Source organism: Coenobita brevimanus, chromosome 23 (genome assembly GCF_032717465.1).
Source record: "Coenobita brevimanus isolate Jiangsu-jjx chromosome 23, ASM3271746v2, whole genome shotgun sequence".
Lineage (NCBI taxonomy): Eukaryota > Metazoa > Arthropoda > Malacostraca > Decapoda > Coenobitidae > Coenobita > Coenobita brevimanus.
In genome coordinates this window covers 44,268,001-44,287,252 of record NC_136976.1, presented here as the reverse complement: position 1 = coordinate 44,287,252, position 19,252 = coordinate 44,268,001, and the positions used below count along the sequence as shown (strand labels likewise).

Here is a 19,252-nt window from a genome sequence, read left to right as displayed (position 1 = left end):
GCAGTACTGCATCATCAGCATACAACAAATTTGAGATATTCCATCTATCACCATTCACTACCAACGCCAACCTTCTCTCTATTTCTCGTGTTTTTACTTCTCTCATAACCCCATCCATATATATATTGAACAACCATGGGGACATCACACAACCTTGTCGCACACCCACACCAATCGTGAACCATTCACTTAGATGTCCATTAACCCTTACACATGTTTCACTACCATCATAAAAACTCTTGACAGCACCAAGCAGCTTCTCATCTGCACCATACGTGCACAAAGCTTTCCACAATCCCTTTCTGTCTACTGTGTCGTATGCTGTTTCCAGATCCATGAATGCCATAAACACCTTATGGTCCTTCTCACAAGCCTTCTCTGTTATCTGTCTCACTGCAAATACTTGATCCACACATCCTCTGCCACTCCTAAAGCCACCCTGTTCATCACTCACTAGGACTTCTGATATCTCTCTTACTTTCTCTATAATATTTCTTCCATATACCTTCCCTACCACACTCAATAAACTTATGCCACGATAATTCTTGCACTCACTTTGTTCACCTCTATTTTTGTACAGGGGTACAATCACAGCCTTTTTCCACGCTGCAAGCACAGTTACACTCATCCATGCCCTCTTGCATATCTCCAACAAGCACTTCATTCCACTCTCTCCACTACACTTAAGCATCTCTGCATACACCTCATCAACCCCAGCTGCTTTCCCATTTTTCATCTGTTTCACAGCACTCTTCACCTGTGCGAGTGTCACATCTCCTGGCACTGCATTCTTTCTCTGCTCACCCCCAAAACCAATCATGTTTACAGCTGCTCTGCTCTCTTTATTCCCATTCATCAGGCTTTCAAAATATTCTTTCCATCTGGTCCTTACTTCATCTCCATGGAATAGTAACCTGCCACCTGCATCCTTCACACCATCACATTTCTTTCTGCTTTCACTTCTACATTTCAGCACCTTTTTCCAGAATAACTTCCTATTTTCAGAGTAGTTTGCATTCATTTTTCTTCCCAGATCATCATTTATCTCCTCCTTCTTCCTCTTCACTAGTCTCTTTACGTGCTTCTTGCTCTCGATATACTCAGTTCTCATTTCAACTGAACCCCTATCCTGTAACCACTTTAGCCACTTCTTCCTCTTTTCCTCCACCGCTCTCTTAACCTCCTCATTCCACCATGCCGTACCTTTCTTTTTTGTTGATACTCTTGCCACACCACACACCACTTTAGCATTCCTAACTAAGCAATCCCTATATGCATTCCACAGGCCGTCCAGATCCAGTTCATTCCAGTTCACTGATTCTAACTCATCCTCTACTTTGGTCCTGTAATCATCTGCCATTTGTTTGATCCTCAGCTTCTCAACTTTCACTCTTTCTCCCTGACTGCACCTCTCTCAATCCACCTCACTCAGCTCAGCTTGATCTTGCATACCACGATCATATGATCTGACAGACCTCCACATCATCCTCTCACAGCCCTCGTATCAGCAACCATTCCCATCATCGACCACTCTACGAGCACGTAATCAATCAGGCTTCTTTCAACATGGTCCCCGTTTCCTCTATACCCCCTGGGGGTAGGGGGGTTTCAAGAATACTCCCCCAGTATCCCTGCTTGTCATACGAGGCGACTAAAAGGGTTGGTGGTAGGTTAGTGCCCCACCCCGTAAAAAGAACTAACTAAACAAGTGAATAAAGTGCCTCGGACCAGGACGGACCATACGTTGACGACTAAGGAACGGACAAAGGACATTCTGAGGGTAGGAATGTGGAATGTGAGAGGAGTGAATGATGAAGTGAAAGAGAGAGAGAGATTGTTCAGGTGCTTGAGGATGCAAAAGTGGATATATATGGAGTGACTGAAACTAAATGGAAAGGTGAAAAGGTGAGAGAATGGGAATATGGTTTAGGTATATGTGGAGGAGTTAATGAGAATGAGAGGGCAAGAGAGGGAGTATGTCTGATGATAAGCAAGAAGTGGAAGGAGAATATAAGAGAGTAGGGAACAGTGGGTGCAAGGATTGTATGGGTGAGGATGAAACTAGGTATACAGGCGTGGGTGATTGTATGTGTGTATGCTCCGACAGAGGACCGAGTGGGAAGAGTGAAAGAGGAGGTTTGAGCGAGAGTAGAAGCATGTATGGACAAATTTGAGAGGAGCGAGAGAGTGCTTTTGATTGGAGACATGAATGGCAAAGTTGGGAATGTACGAGTGGATGGAGTGGTTGGTCAGTGGGGTGTGCCAGCTGAAGTAGATGGGAATGGTAGTGCTTTGTTGGACATCTGTACTGGTAAGGGGTTGGCAATAGCCAACACCTACTTTCGGCATAAGATGATCCACCGGTATACATGGAGAGTAATGAGGAGGATGGATGGTGAACTTGTTGAACTAGAGGCAATGATAGACTACGTGTGTGTGGATGAGCGAATGAGAAGACAAGTGTTGGATGCAAGAGTGTGTAGAGGGTAAAGGAATAGAGTCTCGGACCATCACTTAGTGATGGCCAAGGTAAAGCTGCAAAGAAAATGGTTGAGGGGATGAAGGGGAAGACAGGAGGAAACATCTCCTGTGAGAAGAGTGGAGAATTTGCAAGATAGAGAAAATGGCAGAGTATAAGAGTATAGTGGAAGAAAGATTGGGAAGGTATGAGCTAGAGCAGATGGAAGGGATGGAAGACGTATGTAAGATATTTACGGAAGAGATAGGCGCAGCATGTGAGGTGGTCTGTGGAGTGAGGAGGAGATGCAAGGGTGTGCAAGGGACAGCATGGTGGAATGATGAGGTGAAATGAGCTGTGGAACAAAAGAAGAAGGCATATAGTGAATGGTTAGCAAGTAGAGGTAGGGGAGGAGATGAGAGAGAGAAGAGAGAGGTATATGTGAGCAGGAGAAGGGAGGTGAAGAGACTGGTGAAAGAGAGTAAGAAGAAAGTGGATGAAGAGTTTGGGGGGTATCTGAGTGTGAAACGGAGGGAGAGTAAGAAATTGTTTTGGAAGGAGGTAAGGAAAGTAAGGCAGTGTGAAAGGGGAAATAGTAAGGGAGTGAAAGATAGGAATAATAGATTGTTGGTGGAGAAGAAAGAGAAATTGAGGAGATGGAAGGAGCACTTTGAGGATTTGTTGAATGTAGAGAGTGAGAGCAGTGCTAGTATAAGTGGTTGGGGAATGGCTGGGAGAAGAAGAGATGAGAGGAGGGAGGAAGAGATCAGTAGGGCAGAAGTAGTGGAAGCAATGAAGAAGATCAAGTTGGGAAAGGCCCCAGGAATTGATCGAGTGTGTGGTGAAATGCTGAGGTATGGGGGTGAGATTGTTGTGGAGTGGATATGGAAGTTGTGTAGATTGGCTTGAGAAGAGGGAAGGGTTCCAGAGGACTGGAAATCAGGTATAATTGTTCCTTTATACAAAGGAAAAAGGGAGAGAGAAGTATGTGGTAACCATAGGGGTATTTGTCTTCTTAGTGTGACTGTTAATATATATGGTAGAATACTCATTGATAGGGTTAGGCATATGACAGAGGAGCTAGTTGGGGAAGAACAAGGGGGGTTTAGGAAGGGAAAAGGGTGTGTAGATCTGATATTTGTTCTAAGATATTTCGTGGAGAAGTATCTAGAGAAGGGAAAGAAAGTGTATGCTGCCTTCATGGACTTGGAGAAAGCTTATGACAAAATAAATAGGCAAGGTATGTGGAAGGTATTAAGAATTTATGGAGTTGCGGGGAAATTGTTGAGTGCTGTGAAGAGTATGTACGAAGGAGCTAGGGCTACGGTGCGAGTGGGTGGTAAGCTGAGTGAGTTCTTTGATCTCAGTGTGGGACTGAAACAGGGTTGTGTCATGTCTCCATGGCTGTTTAATATATACATGGATGGGGTTGTAAAGGAGGTGCAAGGTAGGGCAGTGGATGTGGGGGTGGCTCTAATGAATGAGGGTGAGATTTGGAAGATTCTGGTGTCGCTGTTTGCTGATGATACAGTATTGTTGAGTGAAGATGAATGGGAGTTGCAAGGTTTGATGAATGAATTTCAGACAATGTGTAGGAGGAAGCTGAAAGTTAATGTAAACAAAAGTAAAGTTATGGTGTTTGAGAGGAATGAAGTCACAGAATGTACAGTGAGGTTGGATGGTGAGGATATGGAGAATGTGAGTGCATTCAAGTACTTGAGTAGTGTGATGAGTAAGGATGGAACTTTGGGGGATGAAATGCATGAAAGGGTACAGCAGGGAAGGAAGGTTGTTGGTTCACTGAAAGCAGTGATGAGAAATAGGGAGATGAGTATGGAAGTTAAGAAGTCACTGCATGATAGTATTGTGATCCCTACCCTGACGTATGGAAGCGAGGCATGGACCTTGCAAGAGGGGAACAAGTCAAGAGTGAGAAAAGTGGAAATGAGTTACTTGAGAGGAGCATGTGGAGTGACGTGGAGGGACAGGTTGACGAATGAAGAAGTGAAGGAATGTTGTGGGGTGGATGTGGATGTGGTTGAGAAGATTAGGAGAAATACACTGATATGGTTTGGACATGTGGAGAGAATGGAGAATGAAAGACTGACTAAGAGGGTGTATGTAGGTGAGGTGGAGGGAGGGAGAGGGAGGGGTAGACCGAGGATGAGGTGGAGGGATGGAGTTGAGAGGTATATGAGGGAGGGGGGGGTGAGTTGGGGGGAGGGAAGTCAAATGGTGGGTGACAGAGCGACTTGGAGGCTTTTTGTCTGTGGCCACCCTTTGCGGGATTAGGGCGTCAGGCTATAGATAAATAAATATATCTTTATGTTTGAAATACGAATAACAAATGCACAACCTCCTCTCCTGACAAATTTCCTTTAGTTGATTCCCATTATCATTTTCTCCTAGTACTCCATAACAACCCATTATGTCATCCTCAGGACCAGTGCCTACTCTTTCGTTCATATCCCCCATCACGATCACTTAATAGCTCCTGGGCATTTCTCCCACTACTTCACCCAGCTCATCCCAAAACCTGTCTTTCTCACTCTTGTCCTCACATGGTGCATACGCTACAATCACTGCCACTTTCACCTTCTCAGACTTGAACTTGACATACATACACCTCGAGATGACACATTTGTAGTCTCTCATTCCACTCTGCCACACCCCATTCATCAACAGAGCAACTCCTTCCTTACATCTTCCTCTCCCATTCATTCCCGGTCTTACACATTTCACACCCTCCCACTTCTCCACTTCGCACCCTTTCATCTTCGTTTCGCACAGTGCCATCACAGGATATCTCGCATTCTTGAACACATTCACCACAACTACCCTCTTGCTCTCCTCATTCACACCCCTCACATTCCACATGGCCACGTGGGTCTGCCCATTTTGTTGGGGCCCTGGGCAGGTATCGGGCTCTCCGAGGCTTTCCGAAGCGACTGCCATGTTTAAGTGATTTTGGATAGGAGAATCTGGGGGACACTTAACCCTACCAGAAACCCTGGTTATATGGTTACCACCTTGCATAGTAAATGGTTTCCTGGGTACAGGAAACCATTTGGCTTGTCACTCAGTGTAGAGCTCATATGGCATCACCCTACATTGAGTGAGTGGATGATGGGTGCCCACACCTACCATCAAAAATAAAAATTGTTACCTTATTACCCCTCGTGTATAGAGAGAGGGAAAAAAAAAATTGCACCAAAATTTTGGTCTCATAGATTTTCAGAACTTGATTTTACACACAAGAAAATGTATACTGTATTTCACTTTCATATGTCTAATGGTTACTGCATCGTCAGCCATAAAAAATAAAAAGTGCCACCCCTCACCATGAACAAGAATTGGATGACATAAGGGGGAATAAGGGGGTGGAGGGAGTGTGGGGGGACATCAGGAGGGGAGGAAAGGGAGGGAATAAGCCTGCCACACACAGCCAGATTGGTCTGGAGGGGGTATGGGTGATGAATTGGGTGGGAGGAGACACTGAGGACAGGGCCTAATGGAGCAGAAGGAAGTGGAGTAGTGGTAGGAAGGAGGACCACTCCCCCCCACACCTCATCTAGGGGGATCAGTCAAGCTGGACACCACCAGATGTTGTGCTTTACATTGGCTAGGCTACATTTGTGTCATCAGAGTGGTGGGGATACCTCACGCCAGTTTTTGGTAGCTTGTGTATTATTGATAATGATAGAACTCTATGTACCAAGGCCCGAACACATCAATAGATGATCATAGGACTTTAGGGGTTATCTCTTTAAGAACTCTTGGAAGAATTTTATCTGGACCAAATGACTTGTAAATATTTAGCTTGGTGATTCTTCTTGCCAACTTATCAGATTTACATCTAAGGCTGACAAAATCTTCACTCTCATGGGCCTGTAATGATCTTGCTATATCATGAGTACCGTTTATTGTAAAAACTGAAGCAGATAGTTATTTAGAGTGTTGGCCAGATACAAATCTGAGACTTGCATTACACCTCATGTTCCTTACATGATCCACTACTACATTTGAAAGGTTTCCTACTGTTTAAATGGCAACCCTCTAGGGCTCTTTTTGCATTGTGATGCTGACCTGATTTCTTAATTTCTCTCAGTCAACTTTGCAGAGATTTCACTCTCCCATATACAGTCTTGAAGTAGTCATAAGCATTCTGGTCCTGACTCATTTTGGCAATATTGTATACAACCTTACATTGGCTGTAGTGAGTTTGACTTTGTGGACTTGGGGAATGAATGCGGCATGTCTGGATTTTTTTTTTTTTTTAATAAGTGACTAGGTAACTCTATTACCTTCAGAAATCTTCAGTACATCACAGGAAACAAGGGAAGCACCAGGAGACTGGAAGCAGCTATAACTCAAGTCCTTAAGAGAGAGGATGAAGAATATCCTTAGATATATCATCCAGTTACCCTGACCTCTAATATAGTAAAGTCATTGGAAGGAGTATTTGTAGACAGGATTGTTGAACACCTGGAAAATCGCAACTGGATTATTAATTCCCAGCCTGGGTTCAGACAACATAGATCATGCCTATCCAGGATTGCTGAACACCTGGAAAATCACAACTGGATTATTAATTCTCAGCTTGCATTCAGACAACATAGATCATGCCTATCCAACTTAGTCAAAGTTTTCCACAAAATATTGAGTGAGTACAACACATATAAAGCAACAGACATCATTTACTTTCAGATGGCATTTGACAAAGTGTCTCTACTCAGACTAATGTCAAAAGTGCATGCATTCAATATTCATAGAGAGTTCACACTCTGGATAGGGAACAGTGAGTAGTGATCAACTAAATTTTTTCTGATTGGACTTCAGTCACTTCTGGAGTTCCACAAGGAACATAAATAAATGACATAAATGTTGGTCTGTTAAATGTGATCTCAATTAGCAGACATCAAATTTGGAGCAAGTTTGAGAGGTCTTGAAGGGATTGAGAAACTCCAGGCTGACCTGTGCATGCTAGGAGAATGGTCTGAGACATGGCAAGTGCCATTTGGCATAAAGAAGAGAACAGTAAGGTGATGCATATAGGCCATGCCAATCCCAGGCCAGACTGTTCACTTTTGGGGAGAACTCTGAGGATGACTGATTTGAAAAAAGATCTACATGTACCGATCAGTAGTGGTCAGAAATTTTCCAAACAGTGCATTGAAGTAGAGAAAAATGACCAGACTTTTCTAGGCAGTATCCAGAGCCAGTTTTGTTATAGAGATAGAGATTGTTCTTACACTCTTCAGTTCCTTACAACAGCTGCTACTGGAGTATGCTTTACAGTTCTGGTCACCTATAATTAGAAATGACAGGTAAACTTTAAAGAGTTCAAGTTAGAGCTACAAAACTTATTCCATTGACCAGGAGACTGAGATCAGGATTGCCATAGGGTACTGGGGCTGTTTCATTAGAAATTCATAGACTGCAAGGTCAGCATATTGAAGTGTTTAAAGTACAACACTGAATGGGTTTGAGGATCTTGACCATGGAAAGTTGTTTAGTCTCAACATCCAGCCATGGTTGGGTGCTGGAACTGAAATGATGTAACACCAGGATATGTGAAAACGTTTTTCTTGCACAAGATCTGCACCACCTGGAACAGACTCCCCGTGGATATTGTTAATAGCACTACGGTAGAGCAGTTTAAAAGAAACCTCAATAGGATTTAAACACACTAGAATGAGTGAGTAGTGGATATGCATTGCCAAGCAAATACAGAGTCCCTCCTCAGCATTGACCAAGTCTTTGAGAAACTAATTTCTCTCTCTCTCTCTCTCTCTCTCTCTCTCTCTCTCTCTCTCTCTCTCTCTCTCTCTCTCTCTCTCTCTCTCTTTCTGTCAAAATTGCACTACATATTGTGGTAAGCACATTTATGTTCATGCCATCTTTAAAGTTATTTATATATATATATGAACAGTACAGGGCCCTCAAGAACAACCTCATGAGAGTTACTGATTCAGTGTGTGGTTGGACAAGAGGCCTACCAAGACATAAAGTAACTTGGTGATGGGATAAGAGTGTAGATGCTGCAGTTGAGGAAAAAAGAAGGCTTTTCCTGGAATGGAAGGAGGGTGGTATTAAAGAGGAATACTTGACTGCCAAGCATAAGGCTAGAAGAGAAGTATACAGGGCAAAGTCAGAATCACAGAGACTTTTACTTGATAACCAAAATCGTGTGGAATGGAAGAATATGATATTTAAGGTGGCAAATCAGGTGAAGAGGGATAATCGGGATTTTTCAGGTGAGTAATGTGTGAAGAATGATGAAGGAAGGATAGTGGTGAACATTGAGAATATTAAAGATGCATGGAGAGAGCATTATAGCCAGTTGTTGAATGAGGAGTTTGACTGGTACAGGGAAGGCGTGGAGCCAGCTGATCCAGTGTTTGGCCCTTGACCTTTGATTGACGCTGCTACTGTCAGTGAGACGATAGGCAGGACACAGGTGGGGAAGGCAGCAGGTGTGTCTGAGTTGACTGCTGAAATGTTGAAGGCCACAGGAGATACAGGAGCAAGGTTAGTCACTGACCTGATAAATATGATTATATATGAGTGCTGGTGGTAGGTGGGGGTGCTCACCATCCACTTATTCAATGTAGTGCTGCTCTCAGGTGTCAGCCCTTTCCTCTCTTCCATCCTTCTTTCCTTCCATCCTCTTCTGTCTTTCTTTCCTTCATTCTTTCCCCATCCTTCTGCCTATGGGTGACTTTACAGTCCCTCCTCTGTCTTTCTTTCCTTCATTCTTTCCTCTTCCTTCTGTCTGTGGGTGACTCTACACTTGAGTGACAAACCAGATTTTGGCGCCTGATGATTTAGTGGGTAATTACGAAGCTTCAATCAGATTGAGCCGGTGAAGGTTTAAATCCAAGGGATGGTAGGGGTTTATTGCTCATGTAATGCCATTCAGGGATGAGTGAGTCTGGTCACTCTCATCTTAAATGTCAGGACCAACTTGCCTAGCCCAGGGCTCCTATGTTTCTAATGTGGCAGTGTAGGATTGGATGATGAATGAATGAATGTGTTGTCCCAGATGATTGGCTGAAGAGTGTAATTGTAAATGTACACATGGGGAAGGATGATGCCCTGGAAAGAGGAAATTATAGAGGTATAAAGCTTTTAGATCAGATAATGAAGGTAAAGGAGAGAGTTCTAGAAGGTATGATTAGAGAGGGAGAATGAATATTGATGAGATGCAGTTTGAGTTTATGCCACGCAGGGAGACCACTGATGCCATATTCATTGTTTGACAGCTTCAGGAAAATATATAGGAAAGAAAAGGGAACTGTACTTTGTTTTTGTTGATTTGGAGAAAGCCTTTGACAGAGTCCCTAGAGAGGTGGTGAAGTGGGCAATGAGAAAGCTTGGGATCGAGGAGTGGCTGGTTAGGGTGGTTATGGCCATTTATGTGGGTGCTCGCATCCAGGTAAGAGCGAATGGAGTTTTGAGTGATGTGTTTCCCGTGAATGTAGGTGTGCTTCAGGGGTCAGTTTTGAGTCCCATGTTGTTTATCATGGTACTTGAAGCCCTCTCATATGACTTCAGAAATGGACTCCTGTGGGAGATGTATGCTGGTTTGGTGTTGATTGCAGAGAATGAAAGGGAGGCAGAGGAAAGGTTTAGGAAGTGGAGAGATGATATGGGGCATGAGGGCTGAAGGATAAATGCAGATAAAACAAATGTGATGGTATCTATGGCTGGTGGCAGTACTGTCAAAAAAGAGGAGAGTGGCTGTGTGCAATATGCCACAAGGGTGTGGGAAGTAATTCCATCTTGTGCAGTGTTTGTGATAAGTGGGTGCATAAGAGATGTATTGGAGGCAGACTGCAAAATAATGCTGATTTTTATGTGTGTGGCGTGTAGGGGAGAGCAGGTGGAGATTGTCAGGCATGAAAGGATTGAACTTGCTGTGTGAGTCTCTTGAGTGTGTGGAAGAGTATTGTTATTTGGAAGACATGTTAGGTGCTGGAGGTGGGGCTGGATTTAGCTCTGTGGCTAGGGTGAGAAGTAGTTGGAAGAAGTTCAGGGAACTGTTACCTCTTCTGGCATTGACATGGGTCTCTTTACATGATAAGGGAACTTTGCATGCAGCTTGTGTTAGGGTTGTAATACTGTATGGTAGTGAGACCTGGGCAGTAAAGGAAGAGGATATTTGCAGGCTCAAACATATAGAAATGACAATGATTAGGTGGATGTGCAGTGCGGCCCTGTGCTTGAGGCCTGGGGGGCTGGGTTTACTACGGAAGAGTTGGGAGGTAGGATGGGACTGGAGTGTATTGGTGTTGCGATGAGAAGAGGTAGATTGAGGTGGTTTGGGCATGTGGAGAGGATGAGGGGATGATAATTGGGTGCAGAAAATGTGAAGCATTAATATTGAGGATGGGGTTGCGAGGGGTAGGCCGAAAAAGACGTGGGATGAAGTCATTAAGTGTGACCTCAGGGTTAAGGGACTGAACAGGGAGGCTGTTGTTGATCGAACAGCATGGAGAACTACTATTAGGCGACCAAGGCAAATGCATGCAAGCATGTTGGAGCCTTCAGAAATGAAAAGGTTGCAAGGAATTGCGACACTAAAAAGTGTGTGTTTTGTAGATAGAGTAATCCCTCATTTATCCAGATGTGCAGTATCTGGACCTGTTCATTAACCAGATACTGGACCTTGGCTTTATCAAACCATTATCCAAATTTACTTACTGCTATCCAGACATAAAAGTCCCCTAGAACTTCAGTCGGCTAGCCAACATGTTCGAGCATTCAATATCGTGGCCACTGGGCTTGAGCCGTGAGCGGGTAATAGGCCTTAACCCATAACCAGTTTTAAAATGTCCGTCCACCCCTGTGCTGAATGGTCAAAGCGGTGCGCTGGTCCGATCACTCACAGCGAACCCCCAGCACCTGAGTATTGTGACTGTAACCCACAAATGATGTCAAAACATCTGTATGCATCCCCACCAAAAATCCAAAGTCTTTTGGCCACCAGGATAAGTCTGTCCTAACTGCCACTGAGTGTGCAACACAGATCGCAAGCCTCGAGTACGTGTTCGGTGACAGCAGCCATCCACTTGTCTACCAAACGTCTGAAGCCGCCCGATTACTGGGAGTTGTGTTTGTGCATGGCCACCGAGCATGTAACACAGACCGTAAGTCACAAGTGACAGTAGCCGTCTGCCATTCTACCGAACGTCCAAAGTCGCCTGATCACTGGGAGTTGTGTTTCTGCATGGCCACCGGATGTGTGACACTGACTGCAAGCCACGAGTAGATGTACGGTAAAAGTGCCCGTCCACCTTTACACCGAATGACAGGAGTCCCCTGGCCACTGGGATTAGTGCGAAACGCCCCACCATGCGCATCTGTCTGCTTCCCTACCAAATGGTCAGAGTCACCTGGCAGGCCGCATTAGTCATACACTGCCTGCAGTGATGTACTGGTCATCCACTGTTGTCGTCACGTGATAACCCTTGCCTGGGCAAACTGAAGTGAACCTTGTATGCAGATGTCAGTTTGCTGCATTTTGCTTCCTCTGTGTGTGATGGCAAGCATGGGGTGCAATATGGCAGTGCTGTACTGTTTGCCGGCCTACAAGCCTGCACCTCAGTTCCCTCCTTTGTCTCCCTTGTGAGTGGTCACGGTTGCATGTATGGCTGTGTATGCGGTTCCCTGTGTGGTGGTCCCCTACTGTCTTCAGGATGTGGCCCTCTTCTGCTGCATTCTCGTGTGTATGATGATGGCCCCACCATCACCTGAGAAGCGGAAGAGGAAGGTTTTGACTCTGAAGAAGAAGCGTGAGATATTGAGCAAAGTTGATGGGAGCTGGACCACAGGATGCATTCTTCGGGAATATGATCAAGCCCGTTCAACTTTGTTAGATATCAAGAAGTCACGTGACAAGCTTACGCAGTATGGACAGGACTTCAACGAAAGCATACATAGGGGTGACAGGAAGGACATGGCCCAGGACTGGCGTGCGGTTATCGACCGGTTGACTTTTTTTAAATTTCACCAGCAATGTGGTGCCGGTGTACTTGTGCTTGGGACCGAGGTGAAGGCAGCAGCCAAGAAGTTTGCACGCCTGCACAATGTACAGGACTTCAAAGCTTCCAGTGGATGGCTCTTTTGCTTCAAGCTTCACCATGGACTTAACCTCATCATCACCAAATTCCACGTATGGTTGATTGCTCATGTAATACCACTCAGGGATGAGTGAGGCTGGTCACTCTCATCTTAAATGTCGGGACCATCTGCTTAGCCCTGGGCTCCTACGCTCCTCATGAGGGAATGTAGGATTGGATGATGAATGAATGGATGAATATACTCCCACATACATAAATAAAGTTCGGCAGAGAAACTGTATTCACTCATGTATATGGGCATATACATGAGATATATAGGGACATGCAGGGGAGCTAAATACCCTGTTTGGGCTGAAATAATGATGACACGTGTTGTGACTCAATGACAACTAGCTGTGATGTCATTCATCCATGTCATGGCTCTGTCATGTACTTAAGATTTATGCCAATGAGCTAATTTTGTTTGAGGGCATATTATATAATACATATTTTGATTTTGTTATATATATGTACCTATATAATGTGATGTAGAGCTTATGTGATTGTTGGTATCAGAGCTCATGATTGCATAACAATGTGTCCGGCCTTGCTGTACCCTGTTTTCTTGTGAGAGGAAGTATGCAGGATTATACTATACGGTGCCATGGCATCATCTGATAGTGAAAGTGATGTGGAAGTGGAATGGGATAGTGAACTGGAGGTGTCAGATGACAATGAGACTCAGTCTGACTCAGGCAGAGATTATATGCCTGAAAATGACTGTGCAGTGAGCAGAGGAAAGTCACGCTTCCGACACTAGTTCAGCTGTGTTGCCATTATTACCAGGTCCTGCTACCCCAGGATTCACACTTATGGCTGATCCCTTTCAAGACCAACGACCCAGCCCTTTGCCTAACATTATTGATGACTTTCCCGATGTGTATCCAGGCATTATTGATCATCATCAAGCACATGCAGTGAGCGCTTTGGACTGTTTTCAGCTGTTTGTTACCAACAATCTAGTCCAGTCCATGTGTTTGTGGATGAATGAGTGGGCACACAAATTCTTCAGGGAGAACCATCACATCAAGCCTAACAAGTTTATGGGGAAGAAGTGGAGGGATGTTCACGAGGATGAGATGAATGTATTCATTTGTTTGCAACTATTGATGGGACTTAACAAATTACCAAAAGTCTCAGACTATTGGAGCACCTCATTACTCTGCCAAGGCCCACCTGTGTTTGTCTCAGCAATAATGAATAGAAGTAGGTTTTCACAAATCCAGCGTTTTATTCGATACTCACACTGTGATGATGCAGATGTCAAGAAGCCTGTTAAAAGAATATCCACCTTTCTTACTATGCTGCAGGAAAAATGCATTCTGTACTTTTCTGCAGGGGAGAATTTTGGTGTGGATGAATCTCTCATCCTCTACAAAGGCAGGCTACACATCAGGCAATACAGGTATATCAAAACCAAGAGGAAGCAGTTTGGACTGAAACTATTTGCACTATGCCCTAACTCCCCCAGTACCAGAACATACACATGGAATTTTTTGCTTATATACACCATGCCTGTATGACCTGATGTTGGAGGGTCCAGACCTGTCTGCCTTGGGCAAGTCTGAGCGAGTACCAGTTTTTCTCATGGGCAACCTCCTGAAGAAGGGAAGGCATGTGGTGCTATATAACTGGTACTCTTCCTTGCACCTTGTCCAGTACTTACTAGAGAGGGATACACTAATGACAGGCACTATACATGCAACTAGAGGAGTCCCCCAAATTGTGCGAAATGAAGCACTGAAGAAAGGCCAAGCACTATTCTTAAGGAATGACAGCACCCCTCTTGTGAAGTGTAGAGACTGAAAATATGTCCACGTAATCATCACCAAGTATGAGGCAGGGTTTGTGAAGAGAACACATTACCTGAAGGGGGGGGGGGGAGCACTAATCCAGAAGTACAACGAGCAGATGGGGTCCGTGGATTTGGTAGACCAGCTATTGGAGCCCATTGATCCCACTCGTAAATCATATGCATGGTTCAGGAAGATTGGACTACATATGATTTCACACATGCTGTGAAACGCCAGAACAATCTACATGAATCTGCACCCCAGTTGAATTTGGGGACTTCATCAAGCTGGTGACCCACGAACTCCTCTCCCAGTGCTTGATGGGATATGCTGCCTTATGTCTGGTCAGAGAAGAAGAAAAACCCCTTAAGAAGAAGAAAAGGCAGGGAGGTGGGGCTGCAGGGGCTACTCAGTGCCATGGACTGTTGACCATACCTGCCACGGAGAAAAACAAGCGACCTCAGAAGCGCTTCAGGACATGTCACAGAGAGGGCAAGACAAAGCTGAGCAGAAAACATTGCCCTGCCAGTGCCTGCCCTCAACAGCCTGGTTTGCGTTCCCCTGAACACTTCCAGGTCTGGCAAGCCCAGTGATTCACACCTCACCTGCCTCAGAGTGCACCAGGTGCGCCAGCCTCAGAGCACGCCACGCTGCTCACCTACCTCCCCTACCTCACTTACCTCGGATCTACTTACTACCTACCTCACCTGCCTTGGATTTATCTACTACATACCTCACCTACAGCCTGCACTACTACAAGGTAAATAATTACAGATCTTTTTATTTCGTTCAGAATGTGTATTTTTTATGTATCTTACTACTGCTGCTACTACTATTACTACAGTAAAAGTCCAATTTTTCGGCATTCAGTTCCCCGGCAAATCTGACATTTCGGCAGTTTTAAGAAATAGTCCCATTTACGAAAATCTCTGATTGTTCGGCAGATTTTCCAATTTTTTTCATCAGTCTTCAAATTCTCCATTAGTCTTTAGAGCCTGTTGCAGGACCTTCTACTGCTGGGGACTTCTTCCAGTAGTAGCAGACTCCAATCAACCCCTTCTATTGTACATATGTAAATAAGAAACCTACTATAAGTTTAGGTAAGTGCATGTGAACTTGTAGGCCTACTGTACCTTTACATTTATATACAGTATGTCCACTAATTTCTTTATTTTTCATATTCATGTATAGTATTGTATTCATTACAGTATTGTACAGTATCAAACAGTATACAGTACTCTCTCCAAACACATTTGTAATGATATGAGTAGTGATGATAGTGTTCACCGAAACATATAAGGTACCGAGTGGGTAGAGTTTTTGATAATTCGGCAATTTTGATTTTTCGGCACTTGCCTGGTCCCATAGATGCCGAAAAATCGGACTTCTACTGTACTACTACTACTACTACTAGTACTACTACTGCTACTGCTACAATTTGTTACACATATGTCATGGTCAATATGTATTTGGCAATACAAAAAAAAATATATAAACCACAAGGGAACAATGTAAGGCTAAATAATACACTACCCCACAAATGTGCAGAATGAACGGGAAATCCAGTTTGAGGGGGGTGTGGGGAGCAGCTGGGGGGGAGGTCATTAATAAAGGGGTTAATGGCTGTAAGGCACATGGCAAGGCCGTGGATGCAGCAGCGGAGGTTGTTGACCCATTTTGCCAGAGAGTGTGGCACCTGATCAAGGACAGTGGCCTTGCCCTTGGTCAAGTCTATAATGCTGACGAAACTGGTCTATTCTACTGCTCATCGCCCACCAGCACCCTTGCAGTGGAGGAGGAGAAGACTGTGCCTGGTCAAAAGTTATCCAAACAGCGTGTCTCTGATTTGTGCTGTGGCAATGCTGACAGGGCTCACCGCCTCAAACCTGTTATTGTAAGGCATGCAAAACAACCATGTTGTCTCCATGGGTTGATGGACAGCTTGCTTGTTGTCTAGTACCATTCTGTGAAGGCCTGGTTTACCATCAAGATCTTCAGAGACTGGTTCCACAGACACCTCGTCAAGGAGACTATCTCGTATCAAACGGAGGTCCTTGGTATCACTTATGGCCAGGTGAAGGCACTCCTGCTCCTGGACAGTTCCCCCGCACATCTGTCTGAGAAGGATTTGGTTGCTGATGACAGGCGGATTAGGAGCATGTTTCTGCCACCTAATTTGACTGCTTTACTTCAACCAATGGTCCAGGGTGTTATCGAGGCTACCAAGAGACTGTACCGGCAGAGGTTCCTGAAAGAGGTGATGATGGTGCTGGAGGACAAGGATGCAGCCAAGAACACGCATGGGGAGCAGACCTTGCAGAATCTTCGACATTGCGACCTGAAGTCTGCAGTGTTCAACTAGGCAAATGTGTGGAAGGAAGCCTCCGTGAAAACCCTCGAAAGCGGTTGGTCTTGTCTTCTCCAGGGAATTGAAGCCGAGCACAACTTTGAGGGGTTTGATGTGGGTGATTTCCACCACCGTCATCGAACAGCAGGAGAGCAGGTGGACATCGATGACATGATGGATTGGCTGGAAGACGATGGCGGTGATCCTCGTTATAAGACCATCAGACCATGTCTGATGAGGAGATCACTGCTGCTGCCTTTGTGGGCATGAAAGAGGACAGCAACACCAGCGAGGACGAGGACCCTGACTCACAGTCCGTCGCAACTCCATCTCTCCCTCATCTTAGTGCCCTATGTACCAGTCTGGAGGAGGCGCCGAGCACCCGCACTGTGACAGGGAGTTGGTGCTGCTTAGCCTGGCAATGGAGCTGCGGACAGTCAGGGACACTGTTATCCTCCAGCGGAATCGTCGGTCCTATCGTCAGACCAGGATTGACTCCATCTTCAAGCCTGTGACCCCCACGAGTGCCATCCCATTCTCACCATCACCACCACCACCACCTCGTTTCCTGTCTTCACCACCGGACCCACAGCCCAGCTCATCGACAGGCTTTGAGTCTTCTTTGGACGTAAGTTTGCGGCTATCTTTGGAGTCTCCTGAGGCAGGTAGGCCACCATGGCCGGGCTGCACGTCACCATTCATCGTTCAGCTCCAGCAGGTAGAGGATGAGGAGGAGGAGTTCTTTGGTCTTTGCTAAATGCAAAGGTTAGTCACTAGATGACATGGGACAACTGTACACCTGCCGGAGGTGTGTAGGTTATGAAGCCTGTCTGAGGTGCAGTGGGTGGTAAGTACCCCAACCGAATGTTTTTTGGCAAGGAACTTTAGTTTTTTTCATAGTTTCCTTGGTGTTTAAATTTATTTAGGATATTCCCATGTATGTTGTCAAAATATGGCAGATTGACATGAAAACAGTGCCGAAATTTGGAGGGGTACTGTACATACAGTAGTGTATAGGTTGCGTGTTTTTTAGTTTTCAGTGTTTTTATTTTTGCATGGTTTTCTTGGTGTTAAAAATTGCTTTGGATATTCCTATGTGTTTTTTCATATCTAAATATGGTAGAGTGACCGGAAAACAGTGCCAAAATTAAGAGGGGGTACTGTACATACAGTAGTGTATTGGTTGGGTGTTTTTGGTTTTCAGTGTTTTTTTGCATGGGTTTCCTGGTGTTAAAAATTATTTTGCACATTCCCATGTGTGTTTTGATGTCTCAATATGGCAGAATGACCGGAAAACACTGCCAAAATTAGGAGGGGTGCTGTACATGCAGTAGTGTATAGGTAAGGTGCTTCTTGGTTTCAGTTTTTTTTTTTTAATGGTTTTCTTGGTGTTAAACATTATTTTCATCACTCCTATGTGTGTTTTGATGTCTTAATATGCCTGAAGACCAGAAAACTCTGCCAAAGTAAGCAGAGGTACTGTACAAATAGGTTAGGTATAGGTTGGAGGATTGGTATAGGCAGGGTCTGGGTATAGTAGGGGGATATTGTTCATTATCCGGACATTGCCACTACCTGGATATGCCATTGGCTCTGTTATGTCAGATAATTGAGGAAGTACTGCATAGTATTTCTGAGAGTCTGTGCCTCTGTGCTGAACATATATCTTACTGCATCCATGAGGTATCCCCCCCTTATCTCTCTCTCTCTCTCTCTCTCTCTCTCTCTCTCTCTCTCTCTGTCACCCTTCATGGTCACCTGGCATTATCCTTGATATGATTTAATCTACTTTTGTCTGAGAATACATTTTTCAGAGTAGTGATTGGAAATTGGCTGTTTATTACTAGAAGATAAACTCATGTAAGACATATTTATCATCTCTGTATAAAGGAGTCTTACATAAGCACCAAATAAGAAATATGGTAATTTTCTCACAACGTGGACAAAGGATTATATATTGATTATGTTTTTCTTATGCCTCACAAGGACCTTATTAGAAAAGCCACAGCCTTGGCCTTGAGGCCTTTTGAAAAAGGTCAGCCTTAATGATTTTCTAAATGCCTCGGCCTCAGCCTGAGAGCTGAAAGCAAAGCTTCATCCCAGTGCCTGGTGCCCACTGGCCAGGCTTTTAGACCAATTGTATAGCATGTGTGTTGCATTCTCCTAGTACTTCTTTTTGTGGAAGGCATAAATATTGATTGAATAGGTATGTGCCATTTCACTGGTCACTCTGCCACAAGTTCTCCTACACCTGTTTTTTCTCTTTTTTTGTTGTGGATCCTATACCCAGTTATTAATAGTGGGCAGTATGGTTTTACTGTAATGTTGATGATAAAAATTAGCATCTAGCATGAGTTGTACTAGATGTGGAATTAAGGCTGATATTCTCCACGGATTTTACCTACGAGAGTGATGATGAGTGATGATATAGAATTGTAGATTGGAAGCTTTTTTGTCGTGGCTGTTTTGGATAAACTTTGGGATTTTGTGTCTGGCTTAGCTCTCAGTGTTTTGCCTTACAAATAATGCT

The 19,252-nt window shown here is 44.5% G+C and overlaps 1 protein-coding gene across 1 annotated transcript in view; it reads left to right on the top strand.

The window, feature by feature from the left end:
* Positions 1 to 19,252, top strand: part of Eip63E (cyclin dependent kinase Eip63E) — a gene marked incomplete at its 5' end in the record, with an annotated part of 709,236 nt that overhangs the window by 622,458 nt on the left and 67,526 nt on the right. The gene's annotated exons all lie outside the window — the stretch shown is intronic.